Below are 15,440 nucleotides of genomic sequence, written 5' to 3'. Positions count from 1 at the left end.
TACTCCCTCAGCCTTACTGAAAATTAATATGTCAATGACTTCCAAATCAAGAATTCCATCTCAGTTGTCTCTCTCGGCTTCAGACCTCCACGTGCTATTCAATATTTCCTCTGCATAACACGTGATTCAACATAATACATCTAAAAATTATCTCAACTATTCAATCACCTCATCACCATATCTGATTCATTTTCTATATAATCTATCTCATTGCTTGGTAACATCAAGCACAATTTTCTTTCTTTTCTACTTATTATATAATATTAGATATATTTAAAAAACACAAGTAATAACATAAAATATGCCTTATGCTCATACCTAATTTAAGGAGTAAATATTATAAAATTACTAAAGTCTTCTGTATACCACCTCCTATATTGTATTGTTGTTATTTGATCTCTGTCATGTCAGACTCTTTTGCAATCCCATGGACTGTAGCCCACCAGGCTCCTCTGTCTATGGCATTTCCCAGGCAAGAATACTGGAGTCGGCTGTCATTTCTTTCTCCAGGGGATCTTCCTGACCCAGAAGTCTCACCCACATTTCCTGCATTGATAGGTGGGTTCTTTACCACTGAGCCACCAGATAAGCCCCCTGTATTATGTTATCCTTCCTAAATCTAGAAGGAACCATTATTTTGCAATTAAAGATTATTCTTTCTTCATGACAAAGTGTACCAAATTAATAGAATTAATAAACTCAGTGATTACTGATGTGTGGTTTATATAAATGAGGCCATTATTTGGTAGGTTTATAATGGGGTTTAAGATATACTTTGTAAGCTGCTCTTTATTTTACATATTTTATGTAGACTATTCACTTTCTAGGACATGGAGGAAACATAACTAAAGAATAATATAATCCTCATAAGGACTGCAGCAATTTTTAAAAAATAATAGTTAAAAATGGTATGTCAAAATTGAGCAACAGTCTATTACAACACAGAAGGGAAACAACATCTAAAGACATGAAATGCTGGGCTTTTCTTGTTAGTACAAGTTCTTTTCCTAGGTCTGCATTGCATTTCCAATATCCTTGGCCACATTGCTCACTCATAAAAGCTGCATAACACAGAAAGTAATGCTTTATGTAAACTGGATAAAATGTTTTATAACACTGGGATAATAATACTGGCCACCCACCAACTTCACAGAAATATTCTAAGGAATTAATGAGGTTGTGTTTGCTGGGCTTTATGAGATCCATGGATGAAAGCAGTTATAAAAGTACAAAGTCCTGGAAGCAATTCTGTTGTATTTTGAGTGACAGGTATAGTGTCTATGCAAAAAGTGTAGTTTTTTGTGCTAGCTGAAATGAAGGCCATTGTGAGAAGTGAGAAGTCAGATAGGTAAAAGAATACTAAATCAGTGTAAAGGTCAGAGTAAAGTAGAAAGAATATCAAGGAAATGAAGACAACCAGAAGGGAGAGGGATCTGTCCAGAGGACTATAGTAAATGTTTCTTAAATTTCTCTGTTTTCTTGCTTTTGATTAAATCCGTATTTAATGCTGAGATGCATTATAATTGCTTTAGATTAGTATGTATGAACAAAGATGGATAGTGTCCTACTTTTCTGAATCATCCTTTCCAAGGATCCTGACCAAATAACTATTTCAGGTGAAGAAAAGCTTATTCTTTTTCTATACATGAAAATTTTTTTATGCATGCAATTTCTATACATTTTTCTATACATAAAATTTCAAAACTTATAATGTTCATCCTAGTTTCCCTGTTAATTGGACATCCTTCCAAGTGCATAAAACAGAAAAATATTTCATAAAGTAAATCAGAATTTCTCAAAATCTGTCCATGAAACATTAAGTTGAAGTGCCCCATGAAAAATAGTCCAGTTCTACAACCTAAATAAACAGATTTAGTGTTATTACTCCCATTAGGCACCAAACACATTTTCTGACAAAATACATGTTTAAAATTTTATACACTAGAGTCTAAGAATTTCTGTTCTTTTAGAGCACACATTCAAAACTAATGAAAATTTCTTAGAGGTATGACAGCTATTCTAGACATGTTAAGGAACAAAGCTTGAGATACCGTGAGAATTTAGAAAATCAGGCACAGCAACTCAAGATTGGAAAAACAAAGAGGGTAAAATTAGATCTAAAAAAAGTTATAAGCAGAAAAAATACAAATGTTTATACTCTGCTTGGAAAAGCATGAAAATGCACATTTTTTTCTAAGCAATTAGTTTCATGTACACTCTAGTTGGTGTAGAGGTTTTAGATAATTTTATTCTTGAGTTTATATTTGACTATGGGAAGAATAACTTGGAGTTGAGTCTGAAAATAGCAAAATTAATACTCTAATATTGAGTAACTTAACACAAAGTGTAATAAATCTTATTCTCTGTGCACACACCAAAGTATCCACACATATAAATATAAACATGGACTTCATATATATTATAGAAAACAATTTTGTCTTCTAACTATAAAATTAACAAAGGTTTCTTTAATTAATATTCAACTATTACAAGACTCAATAATATGAAATGATTAGAGGGCTTTGACTATGTTTGAGACATTTATTTCTATCAAAAATATAACTAATTAAAAGATCAGCACTCAGAGTTTAACAAATAGAAAAACAAATTTGAAACTATTTCATAAGTTACTTCTCAAATTTTAAAACCCAGCTACAATGAAATTCAGTAGTACTTATGGGGAAATGCATTTCTTTTTAAATCAAAGCACAATAAAACCCTGTATCATCTAAAATATTGATGCTCAGATCATAATATTAAAAGCAAAGTGTCTAGGGCAGGAAGTTATTTAATAAACTTAAGAAGAGGTGGCAAGAATACACAGAAGACCTGTACAAAAAAGATCTTCATGACCCAGGTAATCACGATGGTGTGATCATTCACCTAGAGCCAGACATCCTGGAATGTAAAGTCAAGTGGGCCTTAGAAAGCATCACTATGAACAAAGCTAGTGGAGGTGATGGCATTCCAGCTGAGCTATTTCAAATCCTGAAAGATGATGCTGTGCAGGTGCTGCACTCAATATGCCAGCAAATTTGGAAAACTCAGCAGTGGCCACAGGACTGGAAAAGATCAGTTTTCATTCCAATCCCAAAGAAAGGCAATAACAAAGAATGCTCAAACTACCGCACAATTGCACTCATCTCACATGCTAGTAAAGTACTGCTCAAAATTCTCCAAGCCATGCTTCAGCAATACGTGAACCGTGAACTTCCTGATGTTCAAGCTGGTTTTAGAAAAGGCAGAGGAATCAGAGATCAAATTGCCAACATCTGCTGGATCATGGAAAAAGCAAGAACGTTCCAGAAAAACATCTATTTTTGCTTTATTGACTATGACAAAGCCTTTGACTGTGTGGATCACAATAAACTGTGGAAAATTCTGAAAGAGATGAGAATGCCAGACCACCTGAACTGCCTCTTGAGAAATCTGTATGCAGGTCAGGAAGCAACAGTTAGAACTGGACATGGAACAAAAGACTGGTTCCAAACAGGGAAAAGGTGTATGTCAGGCTGTATATTGTCACCCTGCTTATTTAACTTATATGCAGAGTACATCATGAGAAACGCTGGGCTGGAAGAAACACAAGCTGGAATCAAGATTGCCGGGAGAAATATCAATAACCTCAGATATGCAGATGGCACCACCCTTATGGCAGAAAGTGAAAAGGAACTAAAAAGGCTCTTGATGAAAGTGAAAGTGGAGACTGAAAAAGTTGGCTTAAAGCTCAACATTCAGAAAACAAAGATCTGTTTGTTTTCTGATGGCATCTGGTCCCATCACTTCATGGGAAATAGATGGGGAAACAGTGGAAACAGTGTCAGACTGTTTCCAAAATTACTGCAGATGGTGACTACAGCCATGAAATTAAAAGACGCTTACTCCTTGGAAGAAAAGTTATGACCAACCTAGATAGCATATTAAAAAGCAGAGACATTACTTTGTCGACTAAGGTCCCTCTAGTCAAGGCTATGGTTTTTTCTGTGGTCATGCATGGATGTGAGAGTTGGACTGTGAAGAAAGCTGAACGCTGAAGAATTGATGCTTTTGAACTGTGGTGTTGAAGAAGACTCTTGAGAGTCCCTTGGACTGCAAGGAGATCCAACCAGTCCATTCTGAAGGAGATCAGCCCTGGGATTTCTTTGGAAGGAATGATGCTAAAGCTGAAACTCCAGTACTTTGGCCACCTCATGCAAAGAGTTGACTCATTGGAAAAGACTCTGATGCTGGGAAGGATTGGGGGCAGGAGGAGAAGGGGACAACGGAGGATGAGATGGCTGGATGGCATCACTGACTCGATGGACGTGAATCTGAGTGAACTCTGGGAGTTGGTGATGGACAGGGAGGCCTGGCGTGCTGTGATTCATGGGGTCGCAAAGAGTCGGACACGACTGAGCGACTGAACTGAACTGAACTGTATACATTATAACATCATATGATGTTAATCAATTTGGCTCCCAGAATGATGAAAAGGAGAGAATATGGGTCCAGAAGTGAAAGTTCTGTGTTCAAATGGTAAATTCACTTACTTAATTTGTACCACGTCCTTCAGTCAGGTTTCTTGTTAGATACCAGTGCTTCTTTTTCTATACTCTAAGGCTATTGTGATATTTAAAGGATCAAAAGCCCAGTCTTATGGTTGGAAGATCCAGGTGTTAGTTAAACTCTGGAAACTCAAAGCTTCATTTTATTTTTCTATAATACAGAGATTAAAAAAAAAAAAAAACTTCTTCCAACAATTATAGGAACTAAAAAGGAAACATGGGGACTGAATACTGTTAACTGGAAAGATCAAATCTCAATGTATATTATACTTCTATCACTAATCCCTGTTTTATACAAAATCTTACATGAAACCTCATGATTAAAAACAGATCAAAGTAAAGCTAGTTATAGCAGAACTGTATTCCTACTTTGATATCCCTACAGTCTTCAAATTCCTTTACCAGGAAGTTTTATAAAACACTGACATTTTCCAAAAATAAGTGTGGAAATAAGCTTTCTATAACTAATCTTTTAAAAAATATCCTATTATGTTACATTTGTTCGTGAAGTCCCCATGAGAACTTGCCTATAGATCTCTGTTCAATTTTATAATATAGGAAACTGAGACTCAAAAAAAAGTTAATAAATTCCCCCCAAGATCAGATAGCCAATGTGTGGTAGAGCTAAGGATCAAATCAGGTCTAGGTATTTACTGCCATAGTATCTTGCCTTTCTACTGTTATCAGTTACATTTAGGTTGCAAGGAGGTGCTGTTAGAGTAATAAATAATTAAGAACTAGAAGATGTTATCAAAACTAAAGTAATTGATCATTTGCTTGATAATGATTTGAACAGGCACAGAAAACTTAATATATACATTTCTATTCTGTTCATTTAAATATAGTTCTCCTTTTTATTACTGAAAAATTGAGTTAAATATCATTCCAGTATACTAACATCACCTTTCATCGTGTTTTTGTTCTTCAGCTCTCCCTCTGATTCATAAAGAGAAATACGACTTCTTCAGTTAGCAGCAACCCTTTAATTTGAAGACTATTATTATAATTTTGCATTGAAACAATGGAACTAATCTGATTATTTTGATCTCTCATCCTTAATTTAGGGCCACTGCCTCTGGAGGCATATTTAGGACTGCAGATTCCAATCCATCAGTAATCTTTGACACTCCCACTTCCTTAAATCAACACTCCAATTTTCATCTTTGAGACTGATGAAGTATATAAGCTCCTTCATTAATTAGATTTGTACATTTCTACATGTACATTTGCACATTCCTATTCTTCTTTCAATATTACGTCTCTGTAGGCAACTGATCTCTTACATCACTCATTCTTATATAACAAAGCTTTCAGTATTAGTCACCATTAAAGACCTTGAAAGATGGGATCAACCATTTGGTTTAGGAGTCTTAATATGATTTATGATAAAAAACAAATCCAGCTCTTCTACCCTGATTTATACTTCTGATTTTTATTTCCATTTCTGTTGTGATACCTTGTTTTATCTAAATCTTTTTCTAAGAGCTGTCACTCTGATGATACTCATATGCTTTTCAGGAAGTAATTTCCAGAAGTACTTTCAGGAGATAACCACACATATTCTGTTTTTGAGGCACCATGATCTTGAAGCTAGGGCTTAAAACTCTGGTGAAATTGCCTACTTTTTTGTACTTCACTTTCAGGACCAAATCATCTATCCATTAGCATTATCATTTCCTGCATATAGTGGAAACCAAAAACAACCAGTCCATTCTAAAGGAGATTGGTCCTGGGTGTTCTTTGGAAGGAATAATGCTGAAGCTGAAACTCCAGTACTTTGGCCACCTCATGCAAAGAGTTGACTGATTGGACAAGACTCTGATGCTGGGAGGGATTGGGGGCAGGAGGAGAAGGGGACAATAGAGGATGAGATGGCTAGATGGCATCACTGACTCGATGGGTGAGTCTGAGTGAACTCTGGGAGTTGGTGATGGACAGGGAGGCCTGGCATGCTGTGATTCATGGGGTCACAAAGAGTTGGACATGACAGAGCGACTAAACTGAACTGAACTGAACTGAACCATATATGTCTTTATCTTTCTTATATTAATATAATCAATGTCCAAGATGGTGCAGCTACTAAAGAATATGGTTGAGGAATCCCTCTTTCAGTCTTGCTTTCATTGTCTACTCTCTGTCTTAATCATCACAGGAAGGCTTTTCATTTTGGTATGGAAGCTCATACTCAGAAAAATGGGCACAACAATATTATCTCCTGTTAAAATTTTAGTTTGGAGTTAACATATTGGGTTGGTTTTGGTATTACCAGTCTATCTTCCAGGCCTCCTTTCTTGTATGACTCCAAGTTCAGTTCAGTTCAGTTCAGTCTCTCAGTCGTGTCCAACTCTTTGCGACCCCATGAATTGCAGCACACCAGGCCTCCCTGTCCATCACCAACTCCCAGAGTTCACTCAAACTTAGATCCATCGAGTCGGTGATGCCATCCAGCCATCTCATCCTCTGTCATCCCTTTCTCCTCCTGCCCACAATCCCTCCCAGTATCAGAGTCTTTTCCAGTGAGTCAACTCTTTGCATGAGGTGGCCAAAGTACTGGAGTTTCAGCTTTAGCATCATTCCTTCCAAAGAACACCCAGGACCAATCTCCTTTAGAATGAACTGGTTGGATCTCCTCGCAGTCCAAGGGACTCTCAAGAGTCTTCTCCAACACCACAGTTCAAAAGCATCAATTCTTCGGCGCTCAGCTTTCTTCACAGTTGAACTCTCACATCCATACATGACTACTGGAAAAACCGTATCCTTGACTAGACGGACCTTTGTTGGCAAAGTAATGTCTCTGCTTTTCGATATGCTATCTAGGTTGGTCAAAACTTTCCTTCCAAGGAGTAAGCATCTTTTAATTTCATGGCTGCAGTCACCATCTGCAGTGATTTTGGAAACAGTCTGACACTGTTTCCACTGTTTCCCCATCTATTTCCCATGAAGTGATGGGACTAGATGCCATGATCTTCGTTTTCTGAATGTTGAGCTTTAAGCCAGCTCTTTCACTCTCCTCTTTCACTTTCATCAAGAGGCTTTTTAGTTCCTCTTCACACTCTGCCTTAAGGGTGGTGTCATCTGCATATCTGAAGTTATTGATATTTCTCCTGGCAATCTTGATTCCAGTTTGTGCTTCTTCCAGCCCAGCGTTTCTCATGATGTACTCCACATATAAGTTAAATAAGCAGTGTGACAATATACAGCCTTGATGCACTCCTTTTTGTATTTGGAACCAGTCTGTTGTTTCATGTCCAGTTCTAACTGTTGCTTCCTGATCTACATATAGGTTTCTCAAGAGGCAGGTCAGGTGGTCTGGTATTCCCATCTCTTTCAGAATTTTCCACGTTTATGTCATCCACACAGTCCAAGTTAGAATGGGTCAAAAATAAATTTGCACAATTTTTGGAAGGTGAAAGTGAAATAGGATCCATTAAATTCTGAAGATTACCATTGGTTAAAAGTGGCGTAATTTTAGTCTTGTTGTTCCTAAATTTGATGTCTATATCTGCTTCCTAACTGCCAGGCAGGTCATCTCCCAGTAAACTCAAGCTCACCACCAAATGTTTCTCTGCAAATTTACAAGAGGTAAAGTCAGAAAAGCCAACAACTTTTCATGAACTTTGCATCTATCCCTGCATCTTAGTTTTATTCCATTACTTGCATGTGCATTGCTTCCAGATTCTCTTGTAAGATCTGATTCATTCTTCTGTAATAGGATTGATGAATGATCTGTCTTAAATGATTTAATTCTTCTATCCAAACATTTACTTTTCCTAGCTCAATTATGATGTAGAGAAGTAAAAACTAGCTTAAGAGAATTCTATAAAAAATTATACATCAACATATTGGAGAAGCTAGATGGAATGACAGAATCCTAAAAAAAAAAAAAAAAACACAATACTTATCAAAACTAAATCAAGAAGAAATAGAAAATTTGAACAGATATATAACAAGGCTTCCCTGCTGACTCAGATAGTAAAGAATATGCCCACAATGCCAGAGACCCAGTTTTGACCCCTGAGTTCAGAAGATCTGCTAAAGAAGAGAATGGCTACCCACTTCAGTATACTTGCCTAGAGAATTCCATAGACAGAGAAGCCTGGAAGGCTACAGTCTGTGGGGTCTCAGAGAGTTGGACACAACTGAGTGACTAACACTGTAACAAGTACAAATATTGAATCAGTAATCAAAAATCTCCTGACAAAGAAAAGTCCAAGACCAATGTGCTCACTGGTGAATCAGACCAAACATTTGAAGAATTTTAACAGCAATTTTCTCAAATTTCAAAAAAAAAAGGAGGGGAGGAAACACATCTTAAGACATTCATTGAAGCCACTGTTACTCTGATACTGGTACCAAAGCAAGACAAGGATAGCACACACACACAAAGCAACAGATCATAATTCTTATGAAATAGGTGCAAAACTTCTCCACAATATAATAACAAACTGAATCCAACAGCATATTAAAAGACAAAGATTTAAAATATATAATATATTAAGTAATTAATTTATCATCTAGCTAAGTATCAGCATTTAATAATTACAGCAACTATTATTATCATCAGTGTTTTTATTGATGTCATTTTTATTTTTATACTCATAGCAATTAATCCACTGGCTAACACATATTATGATTTTCTGTTGGTTTGGTAATGCTTATTAAAAGACAAATTGATCCATCTTTATGTGTGCCCAATAATGAAACAGGATCTATAAAAATATGGTTTTTTTCACTAGACATATATTCCTATAATGGAAAAATCTTTGTTGTGTTTTTAACTCCAACTAAAAAAAAACTATTCTTGTGCATATTTATTCCTAATTCATTGTTGGAAGTGCACAATACACTGTCATTTGAATAAATTAATAAATGCATAGACCAAATAATCTGGTAATACTAGACAATGGAGTTTTTGAAACTTTAAGCTCAAATTAACTAAGATTGAGGCATTGAGAAACAATGATTTTTCCTTAAACTATCAATAATTTATTTAATAACATGTTGGAACATGAAAGCCTTTTGGATGTGAGTTTACAAAGACTGTTAGCCATTTTTTAATTGCATTTTAAAATATTGCCAATTATCTTCTAACAGGCACAGATTATTAACAAACAGGAATAAATGAATGGTAGTAATTCAGTAAGTCACTGACACTATACAATATACAGAAAGAGCAAAATTTAAATACATTTTCTCAGTTTTGTTTTTAAGTCCAAAGAAAATGTTACTCTATTAAATGCCCAGTAATAACCAGTGTATGAAAAACATAAATTTACATTAATGTGTCAGGAATTAACCACCTTCTATTATGAAGCATTAAACCAAGCAGAAAATGTTCAATTCATTCAGTGCCAAAGTTAACTGGGTATTCCTATCTTGCCTGTAGAAAATCATAGTTGAAAATGTTTTCTAAAAAACAACTTTCATTTTAATTCCTTTAAAAAGGGTTAAAGGCATTATTGCTTGGGATGAAAGTGAAAGTGTTAGTCGCTCAGCCGTGTCCAACTCTCTGAGACCCCATGAACTGTAGCCTGCCAGGCTCCTCTGTTCATGGAATTCTCCAGGCAAAAATACTGGAATGGGTGGCCATTCTCTTGTCCAGTGGATCTTCCCGACCTAGGGATCAAACCCGGGTCTCCTGCACTGCAGGCAGATTCTTTACCATCTGAGCCACCAGGGTAATCAGAATCCTGTACTTGGGGTACAGAGTATATTTTATGGCTTCTAAATAATTATTTTTATTATTTAGATCTTTTTCTTAACACACTGGCTATATACTTTTAAATACTTTGCACATTAATTGTATATGTAGGGAAACAAAATTTACGATTCTAAAATCTGTCTGTTTGGCATAAGGATTCATGTAGACTGATTACTTTTAGGAAAAAGAAGACTCAGGAAGGCTTTCTTTTTGCCCCCCTCTTAGATCCTAAAGAATTTAGATAAAGGACTCTTCTTGGAACAGAGTTATCTCCAGAGATATATTTTAAAATATGGGTGAGGTGTGATGGAGCCTAGAGACCAGGTCCCCTCTGTATCCTCAAGGTCTGTAAGTGGCCCAGCCAACAGTTGTTCACCAGGCATTTGTTTTTCCATCTCCATGTCAATTGCTTCCCTCCACTAGGAAGTCCCAAACTACTACCCTCAACATCCACTTATCTTTAGCTGAAAAATGATAGTTAAAGTGAGGGCTTAGGACAGTTTGGTGAGTTACTCAGTTTTCCTCACCCATGTAATACATGTTATTAAATTTTATTTGAGTTTCTCCTGCTAATCTGTTTCATTGGAGAAGGCAATGGCACCCCACTCCAGTACTCTTGCCTGGAAAATCCCATGGACGGAGGAGCCTCGTAGGCTGCAGTCCACGGGGTCACGAAGAGTCGGACACAACTGATCGACTTCACTTTCACTTTTTACCTTCATGCATTGGAGAAGGAAACGGCAACCCACTCCAGCGTTCTTGCCTGGAGAATCCCAGGGATGGGGGAGCCTGGTGGGCTGCCATCTCTGGGGTCGCACAGAGTTGGACACAACTGAAGCGACTTAGCAGCAGCAATCTGTTTCATTATTCTGTCAAGTTGATTTGTAGACGAGTCAGAAGATGGTAGAGGATTCATACCTAATCTAAGGTAGATAGGAATTCATGAATGTTTCCAACTGAGCTCCATAATGGACAGCCAGAAAATAGTTAATATAAGAAAGCAAGTCCCTTGTTGCTTTTTTTTTTTTTAATTCAGAGACATATCTTAAGAGAGAATCTTTTCAAAGGAGTGATACAGTTCTATACATTATGTATATTAGGCAATATCTCTTTCTTATTTGTACAAAAACAATCTTTATCACAAATTTCTTTTTTTAAGTAAAATCCATACAATATTTTTTTTTTCTAATTTATTTTTGACTCTTCTGGATCTTCACCATTGCTTGGGCTTTTCTCTAGTCGCCATGAACGGGAGCTCCTCTCGAGTTGTGGTATGTGGGCTTTTCATTGTGGTGGCTCTCCTGTTCTAGAGCATGGGCTCTAGGGTGTGTGAGCTTCAGAAGATTTGGTGCCTGGTTTTATAAATGCAGCTCCTTGGCTCCAAAGCACAGGCTCGATAGTTGTGGTGCATGGGGTTAGTTGCTCCCGTGGCATGTAGGATCCTCCTGGATCGGGAATCCAAACTGTGTCTCCTGCATTGGCAGGAAGACTATTTTACTGCTGAGTCACCAGGGAAACCTCGCAAATTGCCACAGTAGGGACACAGAAAGCAGTTACTGTTATCCCTAGCCTCTCGTTGCTGAAGTAATGCTTTAGTTACTTAATAGGTAAATATTTATGTACAAATTCAATTTCCCATTTATTTTCAAAGAGATTATTGATCACATATGTTTCTGTTAAGTTGAATTTAGAAAAGACAGAGGAACCAGATATCAAATTGGCAACACTCGTTGCATCAAGAAAAAGCAAGAGAGTTTCTGAAAAACATCTACTTCTGCTTTATTGACTACACCAAAGCCTTTGACTGTGTGGATCACAACAAACTGTGGAAAATTCTTCAAGAGATGGGAATACCAGACCACCTTACTTGCCTCCTGAGATATCTGTATACAGGTCAAGAAGCAACAGTTAGAATTGGATATGGTACAATGGACTGATTACAAATAGGGAAAGGACTATGTCAAGACTGTATATTGTCACCCTGCTTATTTAACTTATATACTGAATACATCATGCTAAATGCCAGGCTAAATGAAGCACAAGCTGGAACCAAGAATGCCAGGAGAAATTTCAATAACCTCAGACATGCAGATGACACCACCCTTATGGCAGATAGTGAAGAGGAACTGAAGAGTCTCTTGATGAAAGTGAAAGAGAAGAGTGAAAAAGCTGGCTTAAAACTCAATTTTCAAAAAAAGAAGATCTCGGCATCCGGTACCATCACTTCATGGCAAACAGATGGGGAAACAATGGAAACAGTGACAGACCTTATTTTCTTGGGCTCCAAAATCACTGCAGATGGTGGCTGCAGCCATGAAATTAAAAGACACTTGCTCCTTGGGAGTAAAGCTATGACAAACCTAGACAGCATATTAAAAAGAGACCTTAATTTGCTGACAAAGGTCCCTCTTGTCAAAGCTATGGTTTTTCCAATAGTCATGTATGGATGTGAGAGTTAGAATATAAAGAAGTTTGAGCTTCGAAGAACTGGTATTTTTAAACTGTGGTGTTGGAGAAGACTCTTGAGAATCCCTTGTACTGCAAGGAGATCAAACCAGTCAATCCTGAAGGAAATCAGTCCTGAATAGTCATTGAAAGGACTGATGCTGAAGCTGAAGCTTCAATACTTTGGCCACCTGATGCAAATAACTGACTCATTGGAAAAGACTCTGATGCTGGTGGTCTTTGAAGATTGAAGGCAGGAGGAGAAGGGGACGATAGAGGATGACATGGTTGGATGGCATCACCAACTCAATGGACATGAGTTTGAGCAAGGTCCGGGAGTTGATGAAGGACAGGGAAGCCTGGAGTGCTGTAATACATGGGTTCGCAAAGAGTTGGACATAACTGAGTGACTGAACTGAAGTTTCTGAGATTCATAGATAACTTCCTCTGGAGCATATCCTGGAAACTCATAGTTATTTTTTTCCAGTTTTAATAAAATATAATTGACATGTGTGCATGCATGCTAAGTAGCTCCAGTGTGTCAGTGTGTCCAACTCTTTGTGGCCCTATCGACTGTAGCCCATCAGGCTCCTCAGCCCACTCTGTTTAATTGCTTACAGTCCATGGGGTTGCAAAGAGTCAGACATGACTTAGCAACTAAGCAAGCATGCAAGTTCTGGGGTGAGTTTTTTTGGCAAAAAGTGTATCACTATCTTTCCTACTCATTTTGATGTAGATATTTCCTCAGATTGCCAAAGACTACACAGTTAATACAGGCTTACCTTTGAGATAATGTGGATCTGGTTCCAGACCACCACAATAAAGCCAATATTAGCATAAAGCAGGAGAAGGCAATGGCACCCCACTCCAGTACTCTTGCCTGGAAAAATCCCATGGATGGAGGAGCCTGGAAGGCTGAAGTCCATGGGGTCGGTGAGGATAGGACACGACTGAGTGACTTCACTTTCACTTTTCACTTTCATGCATTGGAGAAGGAAATGGCAACCCATTCCAGTGTTCTTGCTTGGAGAATCCCAGGGACGGGGGAGCCTGGTGGGCTGCCATCTACAGGGTCACACAGAGTTAGACATGACTGAAGCGACTTAGCAGCAGCAGCAGCATAAAGCAAGTCACACAATATTTTTGGTTTCCCAGTGCATATAAAATTATGTTTATACTATACTGCAGTCTAGTCAGTGTACAACAACATATGTCTTAAAAATACAATGTACATACTTTAATTAAGAACACATCATTGCTAAAAAATTCTAACCAGCATCTGAGCCTCCAGCAAGTTGTGATATTTTTGCTGGTGAAGGGTCTTGCTTCAGTGTTGATGGCTGCTAACTGATCAGGATGGTGGCTGCTGAGAGTTGGGGTGGCTGTGGAAATTTCTTATAGTAAGAAAGAAATGAAGTTTGCTGTACTGATTGATTCTTCCTTTCACAAACAATTTCTCTGTAGCATGAAATGATTTTTGATAACATTTTACCCACAGCACAACTTTCAAAATTGGAGTCAATCTCCCCAAGCTTTGCCACTGCTTTATCATCTAGGTTTATGTCATCATTTAAATCCTTTGTTGTCATTTCAACACTATTCACAGTGTCTTCACCAGAAGTAGATTTCATCTCAAGAAAAATTTTATCACTTTCTTTGCTCATCCATAAGAAACAATTCCTCATTTATTCAAGTTTTATCGTGAGATTGCAGCAATTCAGTCCCATCTTTAGACTCCACTTCTAGTTCTAATTTGCTTCTATTTCCACATCTTCAGGAGCTTCCCTAACTGAAGTCTTGAGCCCTTCCACACCATCCATGAAGTTCTTAATCAACTTCTCCTAAATTCCTGTGAATGCTATTACTTCAGTATCTTTCCTTGAATTGCAAAGGTTGTCATTGACATTTAGGGTGGTGAATTCTTTCCAGAAGGTTTTCCATTTCCTTTGACCAAATTCACCAGATCTATCACAGTTATAGTCTTATGAAATGTATTTGCTAATAATAAAAAACTTGATTAACAGGGATGAAATGGTTGGATGGGATCACTGACTTGATGGACATGAATTTGAGCAAGCTCCGGGAGTTGGTGATGGACAAGGAAGTCTAATGTTCTTCAGTCCATAGGGTCACAAAGAATCAGACATAACTGAGCAACTGAACTGAACTGATAATCAAAATGACCCCTTGCTCCATGGGCTAAAGTATGGATGTTGTGTTCGCAGGCCTGTAAGCAACATTTATCTCATTATACATCTCCATCAGCACTCTTGGGAGACCAGGAAAGAAATCTTTTTTTTTTTTTTTTCCCTCAGCAGCAATTCTCAACAGTATACTGTGTTGAAACCAGATGTGTTGTCATCCAGGCTTTTTTGTTCCATTTGTAGAGTACAGGCAGTGTAGATTTAGCATTATTCTTACGGGCCCTAGATCTTTTGAAGTGATAAGCATTGACTTCAACCCAAAAACATCAGCTGCATTAGCCCCTAACAAGCACCTATCCATTGAAATTTTGAAGCCAGACATTGACTTCTCCTCTTTAGCTATAAAAGTCTTATTTTCAAACATGAGGCTGTTTCATTTACACAAAAAAATTTATGTTGTTTAGTGAAAACACTTTCATTAATTATCTTCAGTAGATCTTCACCTTTCACTTTTGTGTTATAGGGGTGGCTTCTTTCCTTAAACTTCATAAACCAACCCTCTGCTATGTTCAAACCTTTTTGTACAGCTTCTTTCACCTCTCTCAG

Source organism: Ovis canadensis, chromosome 9 (assembly GCF_042477335.2).
Source record: "Ovis canadensis isolate MfBH-ARS-UI-01 breed Bighorn chromosome 9, ARS-UI_OviCan_v2, whole genome shotgun sequence".
Taxonomy (NCBI): domain Eukaryota; kingdom Metazoa; phylum Chordata; class Mammalia; order Artiodactyla; family Bovidae; genus Ovis; species Ovis canadensis.
Note: the sequence above shows the minus strand (reverse complement) of the source record.